The sequence below is a fragment of the Pteropus alecto genome, unplaced genomic scaffold (assembly GCF_000325575.1).
Source record: "Pteropus alecto unplaced genomic scaffold, ASM32557v1 scaffold8, whole genome shotgun sequence".
Taxonomy (NCBI): domain Eukaryota; kingdom Metazoa; phylum Chordata; class Mammalia; order Chiroptera; family Pteropodidae; genus Pteropus; species Pteropus alecto.
Window position 1 is genome coordinate 19,643,589 of NW_006494609.1, and position 21,217 is coordinate 19,664,805.

Genomic DNA, 21,217 nt, shown 5'->3' on the forward strand with positions numbered 1-21,217 from the left:
AAACTCGCATACCAATGATGCCATCTTTGCCACAAAGTTGCATTACAATGAAGGGAATGATGACTGTGTCACATGGACATGACATTCTTTATGCCGTTAAATTGAATGTGAATACTGGCAGTCTTAACTGCTCACGTCCCCTGAAAACACATCACTTCCGATAAGAAGTGAATATTTCAGGGTGCTAACTGCAGGTACATCAAATGGAGCTAACCTTAGTGTCACTCTAGGTCAGGCAAAGATTTCTAAACCCAGGCAAGTTAGGTTAATAAACTATAATATCGCCTAAACAAATGTCACTGTGACTGGATGGCGTCTCTTCAACGTCTTTTAAAAGCAGCTTCACTTGGACATGTCTGCTGGAAAGTTTAAGGATGACTCTGTTCATTGTAAGAAAATGGCACGTTTGAGAGGGGACCGAGGACTCCAACTGACCTCCTGTTGGATGGAACCCGCAGGCTGCATGCTTTCTTGCTGGGTAGAGCAAAGTTCAGGGGGTCCAGGAAGCGAGCGCTTGGGGAGCGTGGAATGGGACAGAAGAAGGGACATGGGAGGCGTGAATGTCTCAGGGAGAGGGCGAAGGAGAAAACACGCACGTCTAGAGCCCCACACGCAGTTACGATGGAAGATAACGGGCAAGGGAGGTGTCACCATCCTCAAAAGAACAGGAGGGCTGGGGCCCCCCGTTTGTCCAATCTCTGACGGGGTAAAGGCTGGGGGTGTGTCATCCTAAATTCCACAGCCGGCCAGCCTGGCTCGGCTCATGCTTAGCTCGCCAGCAAGATCTAGACACAAGTCAGAGTGAACGGAAAGAGTTATCTGTTGATGAACTTACACAGAATGTCACATTCAGAAAATTAAGATAGAACTGGCAGTAACTAATAACAGTAAAAACTATGGCAACACCAATGAGAACGAGGTTCATAATAAGTCCTGCTGATATAACAGATGACACTCACCAATGTCACCTCACACTTTTCTTTCAAGACGGGGCTGCTGCCCGTGGACCTGACCACTGGGGTCTCGCCGCTGCCCCCTGGGCACCCATGAACTGAATGCACTGAACTTGGAATCTCTGGCCATGGCTGTGAGTGGTGGCCACCCCTCAGCCTGGATCAGCCTCTGCCTGCCTGAGTGGACCCCAGGCTGACCCCAGGCTGACCCCAGCAGGGCAATCCTGAGACTCTCGCTCCTGTGTTTAGCTGATACAACAAGGGTGTCCACCAGACTTTGCCCGTCCTCCCTAGGGAATCGGAGAACGTGCCCCACAGTGCTTAACGTGTGCCTCTGACGTAGCAGCTGCCGCCCACTTTTCTGGGTTACGGGATGTTTGGTCACCCCACAAGACATCCCGTAAGACCTGCAGTGACTGAGTTCCACCTTGTCCCCACTGTGCCTTGCACCGGGACCATTCATCGTCATCAGGACCAGAGCAGCCACTTACGCGGTGCTTCCCCTTGTGCCTGCCACCGAGATCAGTGCTGTTTTCCTTGCCATTTTATTGACAAGGAAACGAAGGCAGCAAAACAGAGCCAGCAAAGGGCCCAGGTCACCTACGAGAAGAGGCGGGGTTGGCGCTGGGAGGTCCAGCCCAGAGCCATGCTCCAACCACCACTCACACTGCGTCTTTTAGGAGATGATCACTAACTTTTTAAATTGAATGAGGTACGAATGATCTTGTCTTTTGAAGAAGAGTGATAAAGAAGTCACAAAAGCCATCATCCCATTGGGAGGGACATATTTGCCTAGTTCCAAATGAATTTAGGAATTCTCATTTTCTTAACCTTTTGAAAACAACACATTCAGTGATACAATGTCATACGAGGGTATAAAAGTCAAATATTAGAATTAAAATTTTCTCTGGGGAGGGGGGTTATTGCCAAGGATTAGCCCCCATGATGATCAAGACAAAGCATGGAAGTGGAGCGTCTGTGAAAGTTCCCTTAGCTCTTTTCTTCATTGATACCACTGGAATATAATTGAAACATCCTTCAAACAGCTACACCAGCTCCCCACTCAGCTTTGATATGGCTTTTTAATCAGGAGACATTGTTGCCTCACAATGAATGTGGAAAGCATTTAAAATAGTTTGTAGATGGAGTGTACTGCTTCTGACCTCCGTCAAAAGACCACATTAAAAGGAAGTGAAAAAAATTCACTTGGAGTCTCCTGGGCGCCAGCGTACTGAGGACATGTGGAAGATGCTAAGGGTTGGATTTGTCTGGAAGAAAGGATTAACCACGGAGCTAGTTGGAAAACGAGAGGTCAGTTTTGCCTGGGGCGGCCGAGTGTGGTTCTCGAGCCCACAAGATGCTAGGATCTTGGATGTTGCCTCTGAGTAATCGACATCATTGTTTTCTTTCGGGCACGCCTTATCTTTGCTCCTGTTTCTCAAAATGTGGTCAGTGGCCACATTTGGGAAAAACTGCCACGCTCACCTCAGTCTGGGAGAGATTTCACACTGCATCTCCCTCTGGGTGACTCACGAGGCACACAGGTATCGAAGGCTCTGGAGAGTCACTCAGAAAAGGAGTCTCTGTAGGATTTTGAAAAAAATATATATATCTTTTCCAGTGGGGCCTTTACAGTCTCCAGGCCGTCATTTGGGACAAGCTGCCTGACTCATAAAGGGAGAGACCATAAGGGGTCGGAAGCGGTCTGGGGTGACACACCTGATTAGTCCTAGAACCTCTCTACCCCTCTGAATGGGGCCTCTTCCAAATCCCACTTCCTCCAAGCTCATTCAATGACACAAGTGACCAGGAATAAATCAAATGCAATTAGCTGAGTTTTTCTTTTAAATAACAAGACATAGATGATCTGATCATATTAAAACGGGAGTTGGGAGGGATTAAGACATAGAAATAAATAAGTGTGATACAAAGGAGAATAAAGTCAAAACTACAGGAGTTTGCGATGGTGCCTGGAGGATTCACAGGAGGGACAAAGCCCCTCCAGGCTGCGGGGCTTGTGGGGAGGGGCGGGGGGAAGGGAACAGGATGGTTTCCTGGGGGGAGGGGTGACATGAAGTACACTTGAAGCTCAGGTAGAATTTTTGTAAACTTCTTATTAAAAAAAATATGACGTTCTTCTCGAATTACAGAAAAAAACAAACTCTTCAGTATCTCACTGTAAAAAGAATTGGAGACTGTAAAATAGAAAAGTGAAAAATGTCACCCATCACTCCAGCGCTAAAAGGTAATCGTGAAACCGTTCTTTTGTATTTCTATCCACTCTTTCTAGAAAATACAATTGCTTTGTAACACAGTGAACATTGTGTCCGTGACTGTGTGATATGATTTCTTCTTTACTTTTTTTTTGGAGGGGGGGGTGGCAATATGGCAAAAGAAACATGCATTCTTTCTGGTCATTGCCTCCAATTATGATCTAATATTTTTCAAGTTGATAAATTAACCAACACTTTCTTACTGGATAATTATTTTTTCTTAATTTTATATTTTTTATACTTGCGTAAGTCCACTAAGCACATCTGTGCGCACAGTCAGATTTTCTACACCTCAAGTTTCACTGTGAAAGGAGGTGGAGGTCCTCAATGTCTTCTTACAGAGACACAAATCAACTATGCCATTGACATGTCATATTGATATGCAAAGTGGTTATCACCCCCATGGCCATACTCGCTGAATTTCTATCTTTGTGCCGCAAAAGACCTTCATCCACATCCAGACAGACAGATATAAATCACCCACTGTTTGAGGGGAAGAGAGTTGGATTAAACTCCGGAATCAAGGCTATGAGATTTTAATTTCTCAGTAGAAAATTCACATTCCAGATATGAGACTAGAAGGTTTGGAAAAAGGATGCAGGTAGAAGAATGTTTTCTACCTCCTTTGCCAAACTACACAAGTACTTTGACCTGAAGGAGAATTGAGAGCAAGAGGAAGAATGAGAGAGAGAGAGAGAGAGAGAGAGAGAGAGAGAGAGGAGAGACAGAGAGACAGAGACAGAGAGACAGAGACATAGAGACAGAGAGAGGAGAGAGGCGGGGGGGGGGGGGGGAGGGGGGAGGGGAGAGGGGGAGGGAGCATTGGAGGAGAAGGCTCTGCATCCTGCCTCCTGGGACCCCAGATTGAGTTCCGAATAGAGAAGATCATAGAAACATTACTTTGAGTCTGGGGAATCCAAGAGTTAGGAGTAACTGTGCGTCACCCATCTCATCTGGAATTCTCATAAACAGCGGTCTCGCCTTATTGATACACCAGCACATCAAGTGTTGGGAAGAATAGGAATAAGGTGAAAAAACAAGATTTCTCCTCCCTACCTCAAGTCACCTGTGAGACTGAGAAACTCACTGGAGATCAGTGGAATCTGCCAGGGCTCACGGCCATGTCACAGAGTTGAGGACAGGCCAAAGGTCCGAGTTGGCCGAGCGACTGAGTGGATGGTGTAGAGCGACATGTGGGTGGGGAGGCCAGAGGCTGAGGACTCCTCTGTGCCGGCAGTGGGGACATGAAGTAGGGTGACAAGACCTGAGCATAATGGCAAAGTGTGACATCGGAGCAAGACCAAGAGACAGACACCCTGGCCCCCCAGCTGTCCTGACCATACAATAAGCCCCTGAGAATTTCAAACCTATACCAAGGAGCTGAAACCATTGAGAAACTGGGCACGTAACTGGACATGGACCATAATTACACAAAGTTAGCTGTCAAATGGAGTTCAGATTTGTCTGCATCCTCTCATTCTGTATGTGAAGAATCTGAGGCTCAGCGACTTGCCAACACCCATGTGACGAGTAAAAAGAAGGACTGGAAATCAAATTATTGAATAAGAACCTTCCTGTTCTCTCTGTGGGGAAATTCACAGTGATTAGTTGCGTAGAGTCGAGTTGTTTTAGCCATGTCTTAAGAGACTCATGGTCACCAGCAGGAGAGAAAAGATGGAAAGCGAGAGAAGTAACAGCAGTCCCTGTGTTCACATGCAAGAAGTGTGGCCCGCAGTAGGGAGTGAGGCTCTCAGCTTGTCCTACTGAGTCACCAAAGGCCTCAGTGAAGGGACCAGCCGGAGAGGGCCACTTTGCGACTCCAGGAGGCATTAGGTAGCAGACTCCTCAGACTTAAGAACGCCCAGCTTCATAACGCAATTTCCATCACTCCTTTTGCTCGGGGCTTTTAATCTTTGAGTTTCAGGGTGGCATAGAGACATATTAAGGATTTTGTCATGCATCAGACCTGGCTTTAATTCCTGTCATTTCTACTTTATAGTAACTTAAATCATTCAAATTACTTAACTTCTCTTAGCTTAGTTTTCTCACCTGTAAAAGTGTGGCTACTGGCAGCCACTTCAAAACAGGTATCACACATAAAAGAGCCAGCACAGTAGAAGGTCACTTTTGGTCAGTGGCCAACATTTTTCACATGCAACATCTCATCGACTCTTCACGAACTGTCCTGAGAATGTGGAGATCTATTTTATAGACAGGGAGTAAGCTTCACTAAGTTGTATCATTTTCAACAGGCCATGGAATTAGTGTCCTGGCTATTATGCACTTACTTCCCCTGCCCAGGCTATCAAAGCATAATGTTCCTCAGCTCTCCGGCCACGGTGATTGGTTTAAAGTGTAGTCACATGACCCAAGCCTGGCCTATCACGATCCTTTTGATTTGGAGCTGAAAGAAAGCTCTTCACTTTTCTGATCGCCAACCCATCATTCTCTATGGCCATGTCTGAGCCACACAGAGTGGCTGATCTGAGAACGTGAAGGTGACACACACAGTGGCGACAACATACAGCAAGAAAGATCTTCAGATCACGTATTCATTTATTCCTGAAGCCAGCTTTACTCTGCCCCTTTTGTGGTTTGAGTAATAACAAATAACTTCCCTCTTTCTGCTTTAGCGAGTTCCAGTGGAATCTCTATCACCTGAAACCATAAAAATCCTAGTGAATATAAGATTTGGACCCAGATCCATCTAAATTCAAAGCCTGACTATGTTCTTTCTGCTTCGGAAGAAGACAGAAAGAAAGGAGGGAGGCAGAGAAGAAATACTTTCTCCTTAATTTATTAATCTTTAAATCAGAGCTTCCTTGGGTCTCCAAAGAGATGGCCTAGGTAAGCTCGAGATGCACGCTTGAGTTTTCTAAAGACTGCCCTTTCTAAATCACCTTATTTTGATGTAACTGCAAAAGGCAGTACTATTTTGGGTTCTCGGTATGATAAAACCGAAGCTGTAAGCTAGGGACTTGCATGAGAGATTGCACCGAAATGTCAACAGATGGCTTGCTAATCATGTTAAAAAATACTCATTTCTTTTCAAAAATGGCATTTCCCCCCAGTAAGTAGATCAGAAAGCAATGTTTATGATATAAAACATATTAGTCACAACGCCATTTAATTATCCTACTTAATCATCAAGGTCATAATGATAATTGTTTCTAAAAATTAACACCTCTTCCCTCAGTAAGGAAGCTTACCCAGAATGCCTGGTCAGAAACACGAGGCGATGCGTTTAAAAGGATGAGCGCATTAAAGAGAGGCAAGGGGAGCCACCCTTGAGATTTTGTGTAACGAGTCACGAAACGTTGTGCAGTCATTGCCTATGGAATGTCGAACTACATGCTGGTCCCTTTGTGCCCATATCAAAGGCCCTGTCTTTCTCCAGCAGACAGGAGGAACTGGCGAGTCGTAACAGCATTCAGCCATGATTCACCATTGGATCTACCATGTTTTATTATAAAAACAAATGATCGTCTTCGTGAGCCTCCTGGACCCAAACATTGAAGACCTCACCACAGAAAGATGGAATCTCTACTCTCGTTTGTCGCTTGTACTAACCCGTCTCCATCTGATGTCAGACTTTCCTCTCTGGTTGTATCATTGATCTTTTTCTAGCTTGTCTTAGGTGGACTCCATTACCCCAGCCCCATCCTCTAAAGTCACACTCTGGGCTATCCCACAACTTCTTTCCAAGAACAGAAGTGCCCTCCCTGTTCCAGCCCTTCGGGACCCAAATCTGGGAAGCAGCCTTCTCAGCCAGCATCCTCGGGAAGACCGCCACTCCGCCCCTTTTGAAGGATGCTTCAAATAGCTGCATTATTCCAGTCACTTGGAATTGTACACAATCAGCTAGTTTACATGTCATATGACTAGAGCTGATCGTTTTTAGCATTCAAACCATTTTAACCTCTTTAGCCATGAAGTCTTCTACAGTGTATTACATAGACAGGAAAGAAAATGTGCTTCGTGTTAATTCTTCTTGATGACTCCGGGTCATTACTTGGGACTCTGATCCGAGAGTGACTCCATCAGAGCCATCAGGAGAGGACAGGACAATTTGATCCCACACAAGAGGACTCTAGGTATCCTGTGTTTTTAAGGTCATGCTATTAATAGTGCTCTTCAGTCCTTCTGTCCCTTGATTTCAGGCTGCCAACTATCACATCTGACCATGACTCTCTGGTCCTGTGTCTGACCTCTCGTCTACAATAACCTCAGACATGAGGTGCTCACCTCCACTGACTTGGTGTCTGAAAGGGACCCGGAGGGTTTTGTCATAGAGCTGCTGTTCAGTGAAGCCTTCCACGCTCTCCTGTCTTCCCTCTGCGTGGTATAGTGGTTGGGAGTACTAAGAATGCCTGAGTTCAAATCCCTGCCATGTCGCTTTCCAGCTGGGTGATTTTGGATAACGTATATCATGTCTTTATGCCTTGGCTTTCTCCTCTGTAAAGTAGAAATGATAATTATATTTAATGCATTGGGTGTTCTGAAGATTAAATCGATGAATATTTGTAAAACACTGAAAGCACTTTTTGGCATTACTACATATTTATTAAATAACTAGGATTGATTATTTCCTTTTAAGTCTCTCATTGTACCATTTAGACATGAAAATAACAGTCCTTTGTTCTTACGTTTATTCTGTTAATAGATGGTGAGATCCTCAAGGGAAAAACACCACATATGACTTATCTCTTTTAAGGTCTGTGTTTGAGACACAGAGTCACTCATCTTTTCTCTTCTGAATTTCTGGCCATTCTCATAGCTAAGTAGCAACACCCAAGTCCTACGTTGTGCCCTGTGGAACGGGCTTCTCACTCCTGACCACTTTGTCACAGATTAGCCTTGACCATTAGAATCAAGGCTAGCCCACTTGCAGGCCCTGGGATTAAAGGCAGATCTGGATCCACGAGGGCTGAGCATATAGAATTTGGAGATGATCTTTACAAAAAGAAATAGAAAGTTATCTATTATATCAAATATGTATTTAACATGAGAAAATACGTTTCAAAAAAATCACAATTTTTTAAAAAGTTGATCAAGATCCAGAAGAACAACATAATTTGTATTAATTTATTGTCTGAAACACCTCAAAAATTCTTTACCCCTGCATTTTTGGCTGCATATACATATAACTAAAATGTTGAAACATCACTTTTTTCCTAAAGAGAATAGAGAGATAATTCGTGGATGATTTTTTATTATTAGTTACACTTTGGAAAAGTTTTGTAGAGCTGCTACCTCACAATACCATCTCAGTAGTAGTAACATCATGCAAATTTTTAAGATGTGGCCAAGCATAAAAAAAAGCTATCAAATTTCTTACAGAGATGAGCTGTGCAGAATATATTTTCCATTTGTCGTCCTACTATGGGCTTTTGCCCTATGAACACAATTTAATTTTAAAAAGTCTTTTGTGTTTATACCTGACTATTCCGTATGATCTAGTATATTCCCAACAGTATAAGACTTCCGTTTTTACCAGATAGCACTGAGAACACAAGCTCCCTTACAGTATTACACATCTGATGAGTAGAAGTTTCCACGCATAGCTTTCGTCTCTGTGCATCTGAGTTTATTTCTCATCTTTTATTCGTTTACTCCCAGGCCTGGGCGCTGAGGACACGACCTCTAGCCACAAATCTTCCTGTCACAGTGGCAGGTGGGTTAGCACCACCGGCAGCAGTGATGTTTCTGGAAGTCAAACCATTCACCACGTCAGGAAAGTGAGCAGAACTCAGCTATTCTTGGAAGCGATTGTGAGCACACAGACACCAACAAAGTGTATCTCCAACTGAAGTTTTTCTTCTGTGGGTCCCCCAAACGCCCTGGTCATCCTAAAATCATGGGGCTAGGGACGGCGTGAAGGGGAGAAGTCAGGGTGGAAAGAGACCGCCGTCTTAACCAACATGGATAAAATATCTTAGTAAGGCAGATGTTCCCAAGACACATGACCACATTCCGAGGGCTCCTCCCAGGCCCTGGAAGGGGCCCATGCAGTGAAGAGATAAATCTTAAGCTTCATTAGCTTCAGGGTAAATAAGACTTTGCCACAACCTCAACTCCAAGTGGATTGGATGGAAAAGATGAGCTGAGTCAAGTAGATCTCTTGCCAAGGGTTATGGAAGTGAATTCTGAGCCTGCTGCCAAGAAGCTGTAGGGATCTGAGCTGAAAGTTATGTGTACTCACTGGCTGGGGGTCCTACTGGGGCATGTGTTTAAGAGAAAAGAGAAAAAGAAGCTGATCGAGAAGGAGAGAGAAATGAAAACACGTAGGTGTGTTGGCCCCAAGTGAGAGGCACTGAAAACGCAGACTACTCCAGACTGCCTTAACTGCAGCCTTTCCGAAGCTTGTTTTGGAGCTTTTTTGTTTTTTTTTTTTTTTTTTTTTTTTTTTTCCTTCTTCTGAATTCCCAGCCTATCCGTCTATATATTTACAATAAACTCCATTGCTTGAGCCAGTTCGAGTAAATGCTTCATCTCTCCAACTGAACAGCATGCTAAGGTTTTTCTCTATCTTCTGTCTTGTGCAATATCTCCTACCTACATTGAGTTTTTTTTTAGGAAAAAAAAGAAAGAGAGAGAGAGAGAGAGAGAAGGAAAGAGAGAAGGAAAGAGAGAAGGAAAGAGAGAAAGAAAGAGAGAAAGAAAGAGAGAAGGAAAGAGAGAAGGAAAGAGAGAATGCGTGTACAAACACAGGGTCGGTTCACCCTCCCCACTACTGCTGGGAGGTTACAAAGACCACATGGGTCCCGGGGCGCCTCGGCTGCCGCACCCGGGAGCTGTTCCTTTCCTGGGAATGCAGAGGAGAGAAGGAAGGAAGGAAGGAAGGAAGGAGGGAAGGAGGGAAGGAAGAACGATGTCAACAGGACAGGGCCCATGGCCATTTCTGGGAATGATAACAAAAATAACCAGAAGGGCTTCAGGGGTCCACTTCAGTTGCTCAGTGGTTATCGTTTGCCCCTTGGCTGTTGTCATATTCTCCTTCTAGGTAGTTGCACTGATCAATGAGGACACGCTCTTATGTGAAGCAACACTGTGGACGGTGGGATCAGGCCCACGCCAAGTCCTCAGGGACTCCGAGAAGCTTGTCCTTGGAAGCCACAGCGGGAAACTTCTCCAGAGAGAAAAACACCATCTCTTTCCTCCCAGATTTTATTCCCTCTCTGACGGCTTCTTACTCCCTCCTTTAAGGAGCACTTAGCCTCAGCGTAGGATGTAGCAGGGACTGTCCTGGTTGCTTTGGAAGACACGAAAATGAACACAATCTGGAGCTTTCTTTCAATTTGATAGCCTAGTAATTACCTTATATTCTTCCAAAGCCGTCGCCTCTTAAGGGTCATCTGTTGTGATGTTCAAGAAGATGTTTTCAGAAATTAACCACACTGAACAGAACCACAAAGCTTCCCTTTTTTGGGAAGTACCACAATCTTATCGATTGTTCTTTTGAATGAAGACTCTTGGAGAAATAGACTTATGTTTACAACCCTGCAAGCACTTCCTCACAAATAGATATTCATATCAAATAGATATATATTTTTTTTTCTGGGACCATATGCCTTCCAACTGGAATTCAGAAAATATGACCACTTACTGAATAACCAATTAAGTACTTTGAGGTTCTGATGCAAATTTCCCCGAGTTGGTGGGGGGACCCCAAGGCCTGCACCAAGAGAAGAAGAGGGTCCTTTGGTGGAGAGTGTAGAAAGAATTCAACTCACACATCAGAGTTAGAGTCAAAAAGAGAGTTGATTAGAAAAGGGGCCACACTCCACAGCCAGAGTGTGGTCTCCTCACAGAGGCAGCGTGAGAGGGACCAGGAGAGATGGGAAAGACAGTGATTAGGGGGCTGAGAGGTCAGAGAATTCAGGTTACATGTCAATTTTTTAGTTCCCCCTTCCTTGGATGTGGACACAGTGAGGATGGGGAAGAGTGTGTAGAGTGAAAAGGTAAGACTATGCAGACTGAACGGCCTGCTGGCAGATCCCGGCCCTCAGCCTTGGGTCCCCCATGGTTTTAGCCACAGGGAGTGACTGTTGGCTCCTGGCTCCCCTGCACGGGGTGTGGGGAATGAATGAGTGGTTAGGAATCCAGCAGAAATTGTCCTTTGTTCTGCAGGTGACCTCCTGGCCTGGCCTCAGGGCCGATCAGCATATTCCAGTCTCTGAACGTGGTTTAATTAACATTTTTAACTCTCTTGCCTCCTCCCTACATTGTTTGCGTTCCTTGTATCTTTGCCTGCATCCCCCAGTGTATCACAAAGTCTCTGAGGATACGCATTATGCTTTAAGAAGTAGTGTCCTAGGTTGTTCTTGCTACATGTCCTGTAAATGGTTGTGAATTGATTTTGCAGTGTTTAGATTATGAGACCCCTTCCCTCCTCTATGGGATTGCAGACTTCCTAATGATTTAATTAGTACTTTTTGCTTTTCTGATCTGATTCATAACCTGTATTTAATTACTGCAAAATATCTCTGGAGTGCAAGGAACAAATTATTATTGCTATGACATTTGAGGAAGGTGAGACTTAGAGGAGTCTCAGAATCTACGAGTCGCAGATGAGGACTATCTAATGGGGAATTTTCCTGCCACCAGCTTTTTCTCTTTCAGCCGGATCATGACGTCTCTCAGAAACTCACTTACCTGATAGCTGACTGCGAATAGGACACAGAGAAGGAGGCAATGGATTGCATGGATAAGCGAAAGAAAATACAGGTGAGTAGTTTCATGATGCCATTTCCGGCCCCCTCTCTGCTCCAGAGCCTTGCAGATACTAACAAATGCATACGTGAGTGTCTGATTCTCCCCCAAACCCACTCACATCTCTATCTTTTTGTTTGAGGTGTCCATAAAGATTGAGCGGTTAAATTTCAAATGCCTGCAGAGAGGAAGACAAAGACCATGTTAAACCTGTAAATGCAGAGTCCACACATAATGGGGGTGCAATCTCACTCTTTTATTAATTCATCGATGTGTGTTTATTTATTTGTTTGTTTGTTTGTTTGTTTGTTTGGCTTGGTAGAGCAATTTCTTAACGTAAAATTTACCTGCTACCCTCTGCCACCTCCCGTCACCCACCCTCCTTCCCACGGAATTCAAGGCCCCAGCGACATAGTGCTGCCGTCTTACCCAGCTTCACTTTGCCGCTGGACAACAGAAGGGATTCAGGTACGTGACACAAAGCCCAGGTTCAAGGCCAGTCCGACCCCAACGGGGTGGCTGTGAGACCGACAGTGGCCACATGGGCCTGTTGAAGACTGAGTTCGCCCAAGTACCTGGCAGAGCAGGGCGTCCTGCCACCCGATTCCCAGCTGACCCCCGTTCTCGATCACGGCAGACCTGAGGGTGACAAGACGGGTGACGGAAGGCACTGTGGCATCTGAGGTCAGAGGTTTGGGACGCAGCTGGGAAATGAATCGGCACTGAACGCCTGTCTCCAACAGAGGCTCCTGGGCCGAGGGCAGGTCTAGCCCTTGACATTCTGCCTCCGGCTACTTCTCAGGCTGCTGTCCTCACGGGGCTGCTCTACGTAGGCCAGACAGGTCGGTGGTAACAGCGGCCCCCAGCCTTGGAGAAGAAGAAAGACTCGTGTGCTCTGGCCCTCCTGACAGCGACCATCAGTGACAACCCCAAGCACCACTGCCTTTTCATGGTCGTGTTCTGGCAGCATGCAGGCGCATCCACCAGACCTTCTGATTTCTGTTTTTTTTGTTTTTTTTTTTTCCCCTAGAATGTTCCAAGAACTGCCAGAATCCCCGAGCTCATCGACGACCACTAGGTTGCCCGAACAGTTTGCCGTCCGTGTGTGGCCATCACCTTGCCAAACTCACACGGGCCTGGCGGAGCTGTGAGCGGGCTCTGGCGTTTTTCCTGGGCCTCAGAAATGTAAACAGCCAAGTAATGACAGAGACAATAAATGCATGGCTTTATTTGCTGATATTGCTTTGGTTTTAAATTAATGAAATCAATGCACTTCTGAAAAATAAACCAAACTAAGTATGGCACGCGAGTGCCTCAGAGACTGTCAGCTTAAACCAAGCTGAAGGCTACGCCTTTTAAGGCAGACGCTGAACATGAAAAGGACCTCTTGGGTCATTAAAGCTCACCCCCCGCCAATATCAGAGGAACACTGGGCTGGTTTGGGGGTGCGATTGTCTCAGATTCCCTTCCACCCGAATCAAGGGAGGATTGGGCCGAGTCCTGCCTCTCGTTAGTCACGCCCTGTGGGGTGAGATGCAGCCATTGCTGGAGCTCACGGCCGCCTTCCCCAGCACAGCCTCCATCCGCAGCATCCCCAAGCAAAGGAAATGAGAGCATTGCCTGCCCCATCACTACCTGACCCTGGACTCCGCCCAAACCTTGGCATGTGCGCGCATCTCCAAGAGACGCCAAGCCAGGTCTCCCACGTAGCTGCGGGACAGACGTGATCGCCTCGCCTCCGTGGTTGGTCATATCTTCCCCCGTGAGGGTCGGGTTGGAGCACAGCCAGCTGAGCATTCATCTTGGCTCCATCTCACCTCCTGTTCGGACACCTCTTCATGTCCAGTGTGACACACCCACTCCTCACCTCCAAGGTCACGTGCCTGCATTCCAGCTAGTTTGCATCCTTGTCGTGTTTAGATTTTTTTTTTTTTTAATGGAGAAAAGTGTGAGTGATTTCATCCTGATTTTCAAGCAGTGCCCCCTCCCTGGAAGACACAGCTCGTTGTCTCTGTCCGATGAGTGACTGGAGTGTGACTCTTGTGGAAGAAGAGTTTTGTCATTACCCACGGCTTGCTGCACAGTCGATCCAATTATTTGGGACAAGCAATCTGTCATTCTATTGTTTCCTTCCAATAGTTCCACTTTGGTGACAGTTGTAGAAAAGAAACTATTTTCGGTTTTAAAAGTGGATGAAGGGAGGAACCCAAAATAGCATCTTAAATAAGCATTTCTGAGGTTACTGGGGACCAGCGATCTGAGGACCTGATCCCATAGAAAGACCAAGAGTGTTCCTCAGTATAACAAAAGTCCTGGAATGGTAAACTCCATCACATGTTTTGACCGCTCTAAAAATAACACTTTTCCTCCCAAACTCTGCTAATGCACATATCCCCCTGCTACGCAAACCACCAGCTTCCTGGAGCCATTTGCATGGGTTAATCTGGTTAGTTCTATTAATCAGCAAGGTTTTTGCTCTCTCTAGCCTTGCTTGAAATCAGCGGTTGCCACGTTGCAAACATCGTACATTATGAAATTGATTATGGATACACACACACATTTTTAGAACCACAAAAGGGGATTTCTAATCCAGGAAGAGAACATGTCTTTCTCATTCAGGAATTTATTTATTTAATAATGTGTAAAAGTATAAGAATTAAATATAATAGAATCCAGTGACAAAATCATCTTCATAGTGTTGAAGGAGAACCCAACATTCAGAACAAAACAGCTCTGTAACAAGCAGTTATTTAAAACTAGGACTAGTCTATAAAAATTTGACATATTAACGTGTCAGAATTTGGAGTTTACTACCAAGATGAATCCAGGAGGTGTTCTCCAACATGGGTGTTGTATTAATTGGCTAAGGCTGCTGTAACTAAGTTCCACAGATACCAAGACCAGGTGGCTTAAACCATTGAAATTTATTTTCTAACGATCTGGCAGCTAAGGCTTCAAGATCAAGGTGTCAGTAGGATTGGTGTCCCCTGAGGCCTTTCCCCTTGACCTAGAGATGGCCTCCCTCTCCCTGTCTTCACCCCATCTTCCATCCATGTATGTCTGTGTCCTATTCTTTTCTATAAGGACACCAATCTCATTTTATTAAGGCCCACCCTAATGACCTCATTTTAACTTAGTTATTGCTTTAAAGACCCTGTCTCCAAATACCGCCATGTCCTGAGGTTAGGACTTCAACATATGCATTTGGGGAGGGACCCATTTCAGTCCCTAAAAGGCCCTTCAAGCGATCAGAGCCACAGGTTAGCACTGTACTGTGGAAGGTTCGATGGGCTTCCACGAAGCCCGTGTCTTCTCTAATCCATAAATTACATCCAGACCTGCTCACGGGATTCTGGTCCGCACGATTCTGGCTGACGTTGCATCCTCACATGTGGCCTCTCCTTGCCCTACAGCTTGCATATGCATTCGCCCTGCAGCTTTCAGCCTTTGCTCACCCGCATTAGCCACCTTCCTTCTAGATCTGTCCCACTCCCCAGGCCATTCTTTGGCTTAGGACCTACAGATCTTGACCTTCTGTCGTCATGGAGACCAAGAGATCTTACTCATGTGATGAGAGACGTCGTGTTTGTATTTGAATCAAATACAAACAGGTTATTTTGCAAAAGAGTCCACTTTGCAGGTTGATTTTAATTGCGAACGGCTGAATTGAATTCCAAGTGTTCACATTTAAGCTAGCCTGGTGGATTTTTAAATTTCCAAAATGGATGCAGATTGGCATGTACATTTTGGAAAGCTATACACGGCAAAGAAGTTACCCCAGTGCAAAATCAAATAACCAACACATTTTAAAACTTCAGAGAAGTGTTTCCTCATGATTTTTATTCTGAGCAAATGAGCCCTCAAAACCACACAGATAAATCATTAAACATCTGAAAATTGGCCTCATGTTTCTTGGCTCCAGTGTTTTCCACGACTCTTGTTTTTTGGACACATGTCCTTTGAAATGTACGCACAGGGTTTACGTTATTCGGAGAAATGCACAGAATCCAACAGACATGGCATCCTCTGATGGCTGTCAGCAGAAGGAACAGTTTACACAGACACTCAGAGGATGCCTAAATAATCTTTGTGTCAAATGTCATAGCGTAGGAGGGAGGGCCCTCATTGTAGGCTACAAGGCTTAAAAAAGTTTCAGAGAAAAAGAAGGACACCCTTCCAGGAGACCGAAATGATAAGACTTGAAGCGAGAAATGTGTGAATGGGCAGATATTTGTTGAGCCACAGGGACAGGCGGCTGCCACATTTGAATATCAAATAACACTTGGGTTTAAATTCCAGTTCTGAACCTGCTTTAGAAAGCTCATTACTGTCTTTGCGCCTCATTTTTTTTTTTTTTGTAAACTGGGCATGAGCACCCACCTTCCAGGGGGGTCCTGGCTTAGAGATGACCTGCAATGTGCACTCCCAGCTCAGTTTCAAGCACGCGGGGCCCGTGTCAAAAAGCTCTCGTCAAACTTTTGCTCCAGTGGAAATTTGACAGAATGTGTAGGTGGAGATAAGATTGGGAACCTGCGAAAAGGTAGAAGCAGAAACAAGAATGGAAAAGATATCCCGGTAATTGACAATTGTCTGGAATTCGAGGTGTAAGTCACGTATATCTATAACACATGTGATGAGTATGAAACCTCTCAGTGGCAAAATTCCAGGATTTCGCAGCTAAGGAAACACGGGACTATGAGAGAGTCCATGAATCTTGGCACGAGAGGGAATTTTCCTGTTACGCTTGATTGAGACTGTTCTCTTATGTCTTCGTAAGGAAGGGTATGTGACATAGCTCACCTCCCTGATGTACCACTGCACAGGGGAGGGGCAGGCCTTTTGCGGGGTGCTGACTGGAAAAGCGAAAGTTCCCAGGATTCAGCACCACGCAAAGACTCTTGCCTGGGAAGGGTCAGAAGCAAGAATCCAGACTGCGGTGCGTGCGCCATCAGTATTTAGTGTTAACTATGAAATGCTCTCAAAGGTAGCTGAGGAGGATTATGGTCATCTCAGGGACCTGATTCGAAGCAGAAGGAAGCCCAGTGGAGCACGACACTGGCTGCGGGCCAGGGTGGGACATGGACAAGGAGTGAAGGACACAGGATCAGATCAGGGAGAGAAGCATGTGCCCAGGACACAGCGGAGAACTTGCTTTAGAGTGAGAAAAGATTGGCGTTAACATCAGACCATTATGTCCTGTGGTTTGCTTATACACACTGCTTAAATCAAGTGCTTTACGAATTAACTTGATTTGTTCTACCTTTTCAGCCAAGCCTTTTTCTTGACAGTATAAAGCTCCAAATCCAGACTCTGGAGAGTTTTTACTAATGTGCCAAAAGGAGGTGTCGGGCAGAGTGCCTAATTATTTTATATTCATGATTTCTTTACATTTTCACGATAATTCTGAACTATGATATTATAACCATTGTATGGAAACAGCAGGATAGCGACTAGGCCAAGGAAAGCGAGGGCCCTAGGTGCAAACTTTAAGTTGACACTCACTGGCGAGAGACAGCCTCGCACTCACATGACCTTGAGGCAACGTAGTGCCCCGGCTGCGTCGCTTGCCTCACCCCAGTTCTGGGTTTGGGAGCCAGGTGCTGGGAGGTAGAGAGCTGGTTCCAGCTGGGCCTTGAATTTCTCCCAGGCAAAAGCAGCTGATAGTCATCAAGACGCTGGCGGAGCATGGTTCGCTCTTCTGGTGATATGTCCCCATAAGAATGGACCCCAGATAATCTGAATGAGATCTGCTCCTGATCAGATGATCACATGTTACATAAAAATCATAGGCGAGTCTACAGCCATGCCACCCCGAACGTGCAGGATCCCGTCTGATCTCGGAAGCTAAGCAGGGTCAGTCCTGGTTAGTACTTGGATGGGAGACCACTAGGAAGACCAGGTGCTGTAGGCATTAAAAAATAAAAAATTTATAAAAAAAATCAAAGATGTGCTGCAGCAGCAGCCTCCACAAGTTCACACACCATCAGAGGAGCTAGATCTGGTCTCCAGGACTCCCCGTATATGGAGCCAAGCGGAGGGAAGTGACTCTGTGCCATGTGGTTGACTCGCCCCAAGCAAGGAGGCAAAGGGGAAACAGAAAGAGGTCCCCGCTGTTGCACGCAGCAGTTTCTGGCCAGGTCGGAGACAAGACCTGACCCGCATGAGGAAGATGGCAGAGGGTGGGGCGGTACCCCGAACTGTCCTCCACGTGGCACGAAGTGGCACCCACACGCCCGGCGTCTGGAGCACACGGAGTACAGGCTCAGCCGCTTCATCACTTCACAGCCTGTCCCCAGCACGAACCCAGCCCCCTCCTCCCAAGAGGAGAGGCATGTGCCGTGATCGCTGTCTGCAAGGGACATCTGTGATCGCGGAGCTCCAGGCGCAGGATCTGGCAGGACAGGGAACTCTTGGATGGTCCCATCTGCTTGGGGTGGCCTGCAGCCCACGGGTCCGGCCACAGTCACCTGGGAGGCTGCATGCTGGGGTGCGGGAGGGCATTTCTAAAATAAGGCATCATTCGTCTATTTAGGTCGTATCTGAGAGACAGAAGGTGGAGATGCAAAAGCTGGGAGTGTTTCTGGCGGGGGCCCCCTTGGGGTGCACTCAGGAGCATACATTCTGCATTGTGCACAAGAGCCAGAAGCCAGGGGAACCAAATGACTCACCTGTGTGCTGGGACAAGCGCTGAGGTCGCTCTACTCTTTTCTATGCATTCCAGTTCCCTTGAGTGGACACCAACTTCCGTCTAGGACCCGTGGGATGCTCAGAGCCCACCGTATGTGGTCATAGAAGCCGAAGATCCATGTCCTTGTAAACCCTGAGTTACATTCCAAGCTGCGTTTATTTCTTTACCAACCCTGGATCAAGGGCAACGAGCCTCTGGGAAACCCAAAGAGAAATAAGCCTTGCTATAGCATAAATTCATTTTTTTTTCTTTTTTTTTTCTTTTTTTGTTCTTTCTTTGATTCATTTTGCTTAACCTTCCCACTTAGGTATCTGGAACTCTGAATCTGACTTGACGGACAGTTGGATTCACCTGTTTTGTGTATGTATTTCTACCACAGCTAAACGGGATCCTAACAAACAAAATGACCTGTCTAAAATGACAGGGCACATTCTCTGCCGTAGAAACAATGTCCTTTAGCTATACACTTAATTTAAACACAGTATAAATAACCAGAAGTCGGGCATAGATAATAAGCCCCAGCCCCTTAGCAAAATGTCATCAAAATAACTCTCTCTATCTGGGGCAAATTCAGACCCTGTGTTGCTGCAAATTATTAATTCTTTTTTTTTTTTTCATTCAATCATCAAACATTGAGTGGGTCCCTCCTGTGTTTTGGATGCACTCTGATTTCCTCTCCTTTTATATACAGTACCAATCACTTTCGAAGCAGAGCAGGAGCAGCGCTGGTTCTACAAATTGTGATTTTTAGGCTGTGTCGTGGGGAATTCTTTGTTAATTGAGTGCCGATAGTGACAACGGGAGCTGTAACACCTAGCGTAACAGTCGAGACGGATTACATTTCAAAGCATCCTGGGGAATGCTCACCGCAGCCATCTCTGCCTTTCTCTTCTCTGCAAGCTCTGATATAACCTGCTCAATGTGGAGATGGAGGCCGTTTCACATTCCACTTGACATTTGGCAGGAAGAAGGCAGTTCCCATATTGAGTCTGACCTGAAAATAGGATTCTCACTACATGAAAGTGACCCATGGATTATGTAATCATTGTTGGGTCAAAGCAACACCAAACACCCATTTCCCAGCTTACAGGAGTTGCCAAAGCCTTTCGACGAAATCATGTCTCATAGCTTGTGCGGGCTTTGCAAGCTTCGGTGGCGAGATTAGAAGTCTGCTTAGGTTCATCACGATAAAAGACCCACTAGGGCACGGTGCATTCATGCTCTCAAAGAGTTCCTTAAAAAGGAAATTATACGTATGTACTAGAGAGCAACGCAAAGGGAAAGGGTCGTCATTTTCTACTTTTCTTCAAGGAACCTGAGTTTTAGAGGGAATTGATTTCTTGACCATGAGATTTTAAACACCATTAAAGAACTTGATACTCTCAATATCTAATAAATCTTGGTTCCCTAAAATAAAAATAAATAAATAAATTTCAGTCTTTCGGTACGCAGTATTGAGATAAAATGTGAAAAGCTTATAATTTTATAATACATTAAAAATAATATATTTATTGTTCCCAACAAATATTTATTCTTTGGGCTCTATGGGTTGGGCATTTTTCTAGGTAATAAGGATAAAGTGGGGAGCAGAACAGACAACATGCCTGAACTCAAAAATTTAATGAGAGAAGAAAGGAAATAAACTTAACTATTCACTTAAAGCAAAATCGTGATCATCATTAGGCAGATAATTATAATAGGGGATGTGACAGAGAGTGACTAAGTAGTGACTTCAGGTTATTTGTTCACATAAGAGCTCTCTGGAAAAGTGAAATTTGAGCTAAAACCGTGTGACAAAAGGGTGACTAGGCATGGGTTGGAGGGGGAGCATGCCAGGCTGAGGAAACAGCTCGTCCAAAGGCCCCGAAGCAGGAATTAGACGAAATATTTACTGAACGGAAAAGAGGACGAAGTGTATGCAGCATAATGGGGAAGGGGACAAGGGGACATCGGGGCGATGTGGGTAGGAGCCAGAGAGTCTGTGAGCTCAGGTAGGGAGTTAGAATTTTATTGTAGGTGTGATGGAAATTCACTGCAGCCTTGTGAGTGAGACATCGGTGCCATATTATTTGCATTTCAATAACATTGCTCTGGCGACCACGGATGGAATAGATGGGAAGGAGCTTGGGTCCAGGCAGGTAGACCAGATGGGGAGCAATCTGAGTTTGCAGAGAAGAGAGGACACTTGCTTTGCCCTAAGGGGACAGTAGGAGAGACAGACCAAATCAGATGATTGGGCACATATCGAGGAGAGAAGAGTTTACAGCATCTGCTAACGGACTGAATTTGTGGGGGCTGGTGGAATATTTGGAAATGCTGTTAAAATTTTCAAATTGTGAGGTGTTTGAAAAAAATATATAGCAGTCAAGGAGATGCAAGTCAACAAAATTGAGCTCTTTTGGGCTCTGCCAAGCCTCCTGCCTTAGCTAAGACTTAACTTGGTGCTGTGATGTCTTCTGTCTTTGATTTTTGTGGCGCTAACTAAAGTCTAGGCAACACTTGAGGATTTATAAGGGCTTACTTGATACATCGACATCCTGAAGAATGAAACGAACCTTCTGGATACCTGGATATAGAGTCCTACACTCGGG

At 45.5% G+C, this 21,217-nt stretch overlaps 1 pseudogene; it reads left to right on the forward strand.

The window, feature by feature from the left end:
- The first annotated feature begins 17,731 nt into the window (after positions 1-17,731).
- On the forward strand, positions 17,732-17,849 carry LOC112473803 (annotated as a pseudogene).
- Positions 17,850-21,217: the final 3,368 nt, after the last annotated feature.